This window comes from Salvelinus sp. IW2-2015, unplaced genomic scaffold, assembly GCF_002910315.2.
Source record: "Salvelinus sp. IW2-2015 unplaced genomic scaffold, ASM291031v2 Un_scaffold1500, whole genome shotgun sequence".
NCBI classification, from domain to species: Eukaryota; Metazoa; Chordata; class Actinopteri; order Salmoniformes; family Salmonidae; genus Salvelinus; species Salvelinus sp. IW2-2015.
In genome coordinates this window covers 1-3,164 of record NW_019942948.1, presented here as the reverse complement: position 1 = coordinate 3,164, position 3,164 = coordinate 1, and the positions used below count along the sequence as shown (strand labels likewise).

Below are 3,164 nucleotides of genomic sequence, written 5' to 3'. Positions count from 1 at the left end.
CGCGCGGCAACGAGAGTGGCTTCGTAAGAAGCATTTCAAGGTCCTGGAGTGGCCTAGCCAGTCTCCAGAATCTCAACCCAAGAAAATCTTTGGAGGGAGTTGAAAGTCCGTGTTGCCCAGCAACAGCCCCAAAACATTACTGCTCTAGAGGAGATCTGCATGGAGAAATGGGCCAAAATATCAGCAACAGTGTTGAAAACCTTGTGAAGACTTACAGAAAACTTTGACCTCTGTCATTGCCAACAAAGGGTATATAACAAAGTATTGAGATAAACTTTTGTTATTGACCAAATACTTATTTTCCACCAAATTGCTAATAAATTCATTAAAATCCTACAATGTGATTTCTGGATTCTTTTTTCTCATTTGTCTGTCATAGTTGAAGTATACCTATGATGATGATGAAAATTACAGGCCTCTCTCATCTTTTTAAGTGGGAGAACTTGCACAATTGGTGGCTGACTAAATACTTTTTTGCCCCACTGTACATTCTTTATGATGGCAGCCATGTTTGTTTATGTTTGATAAGCGAAAACTCCCTAATCCCAGAATGGCATTCACTAAAACGCAAATAAACAAAGTCAAAGTCAAAGATGGCTGGGCCCATTGCCTGAAAAATATTAACTTTGGCCACTTTTCAGCATATTACAAATCTTTGATGTACTTGTTACAGTGTATACAAGAGCCGGAGCACATGACTTGACAAGTCGTTTACAATTTTTGAATATTCACAAAGCAAGTAAAATTGTATCATCTCACAGATCATCACCATTTATAAGCATAAATAAAACCCCTGGTCTGAGCTGGCAACCCGGAGTTACCATAATTACAATCTGATGCCAGGTTCAAAACAACTGGGAACTCTGAGAAAAAAAAGAGCTCAGACTGGGGAAAATATTTTTGAACGGTCATCCAACTTAGAATTCCATCTTGGAACTCGGGCCTCTTTCTAGAGCTCTGAATTTCCGACTTGAAGATCACTGACGTCATGCGTTGACCTCGTATCTTTCAGAGTTACTTGTTGTTTTGAAAGCAATTTCAGTCGAGTGAACCATCCCTGAACCCTGTTTTCTTATAACTTCTTTGGTCTGATGGACGCTTACGTGACAACAAATATGTAGCCACACATAACTAACAAATAGCTTAGCATTAGCATTAGCATAATCATTACAACCTTCAAAAAAGTATTTTACACATCATATGTGTCCATTACAATCTATGCAAGAATTGAAATGCATGTTTTGTTAGCAGTATTTGAAAACATTAATAAAACAGTAAATACATTATGTTCCATGCATTCATACGGTATGCTACAGTAGAAACGACAACACCTTATAAGAAAATAAGGCACTCTGACAGGAACACAAACATGTCCAAAGTTATTATCTGTAAGGAAAACAACAATGAAGAGAATGCGGGAGCCAGCCAGAAAATGTGCCAGGGGGGAAAGGTTAATGGAAGGCCTGTTCTGACTAGAGATGCGCAAATATCTGCATACTTGATCTGCGAAAACACTGGGGAAGTGCTTGGGTTCTCGTCGAAGAGAGAAGTTTGTCCGGCTCTATAAAGCCTCAAACATAAATTGTTCGCAACAGTGAAATGGGCTACTTCTTATGTTAATTAATGTGGAGGCGTAACATACATCAATTCAAACTGTTGTTAGAAAATAAAACTTGGTAGAAAATCATTAGAAATGGACAAGTTGAAACTTAGATAATTAGCAGGCAGCATGCCTTGGTTTGAGGGCAGTGTGGGTTAACTCACACATGAAAAGGTTAAAAAAAAAAATGAATATTTTTTAAACATCCACTACAAACATCAGCTAACTTTAGCAACCACAAGCTAACAATCAATAGAAGTGACGGGAAAATATGAGCCGTTTTGTTTTCTTAAATGGCTAAATCACCTTTAAGTAACATCAAACCAAATACAGAAATTACTTTGAGTTTATATCAGGTGATTTGTTCACCATATCACATCAAGTGTAAAATCCTGAACTTCTCCTTTAAAAGCTGATGCTTGTCCTGAATCCTTTCCCTTGTGCAGATGATGTCACTGTGGAGTATAACAAGATGAAGATGTGCTATGAGAAACTGATGGGTTGCTCTAGTACAGTACACTTCACTCCAAGACTGGATTTACACACAAAAACTACCGTATTTGAATCACAGTCTGGGAATGGTAGGAAGCGTGTGCAGGTATGTTTGTGGGAGTTGATTAACCACACCTCAACCACAATTCAGTCTGAGAGTATTTGATCCCATGTACTAGAGTTACCTGGTCTTCCTTTTTTCTGTTACAGGTGTCAACAGGTGTACCAATGTTAACTCCTGAGATTGTCAAAGATCTTACAACACATAACCACAAGCCTACGTATGGGTAACTATTGATCACTGAAACGTCCACTACTTTATCATGGCCTTTTCCTATGGTCATGTTTACCACGAATCAGTTCACACAAATCTGCTTGACCCTTTTGATATATAAAATTAGTTTACATCTGTCACCTCTGCCCTTCATCTGCCTTGCAGGCTCAATGCCCAAGGCAGGTCTTTTCAGTGCAGTTCCACTGGACTGGTGTTTTCTGATGAAAGGAAAGGAGATGTGGTTTACAAGGTGACTCAATGGGACAGCAGAACTCCTGGGCTCCAGGATACCAGCAGGACCCCTATCAGCATTGACTGTCTGAGCAGTCTGTACGCCAATGCATCTCCACACTGTATGTGTGACGTAGTGATTATGTGTATGTGTGATGGTAAGTGATGCATCACTGTATGTGTATGGTAAGTGAGCATCACTGTATGTGTGATGGTAAAGTGATGCATCACTGTATGTGTGATGGTAAGTGATGCATCACTGTATGTGTGATGGTAAGTGATGCATCACTGTTGTGTGATGGTAAATGATGCTCACTGTATGTGTGATGGAAAGTGATGCATCACTGTAGTTGTGATGGTAAGTGATACATCACTGTATGTGTGATGGTAAGTGAATGCATCACTGGTATGTGTGATGGAAAGTGTGCATCACTGTATGTGTGATGGTAAGTGATGCATCACTGTATGTGTGATGGTAGTGATGCATCACTGTATGTGTGATGGTAAGTGATGCATCACTGTATGGTGTGATGGTAAGTGATGCATCCTGGTATGTGTGATGGTAAG

At 39.5% G+C, this 3,164-nt stretch overlaps 1 non-coding gene across 1 annotated transcript in view; it reads left to right on the top strand.

Annotated features, from left to right (window-relative positions):
• LOC112071048 (nuclear GTPase SLIP-GC) overlaps window positions 1–2,755 on the top strand; it is a gene marked incomplete at its 3' end in the record, with an annotated part of 30,736 nt that extends 27,981 nt beyond the window's left edge. The window contains exons 7-9 of the transcript XR_011475738.1: window positions 2,047–2,198; window positions 2,303–2,379; window positions 2,532–2,755. This is a non-coding gene — a transcript (nuclear GTPase SLIP-GC). The remainder of the gene's footprint in view (window positions 1–2,046; window positions 2,199–2,302; window positions 2,380–2,531) is intronic.
• Window positions 2,756–3,164: the final 409 nt, after the last annotated feature.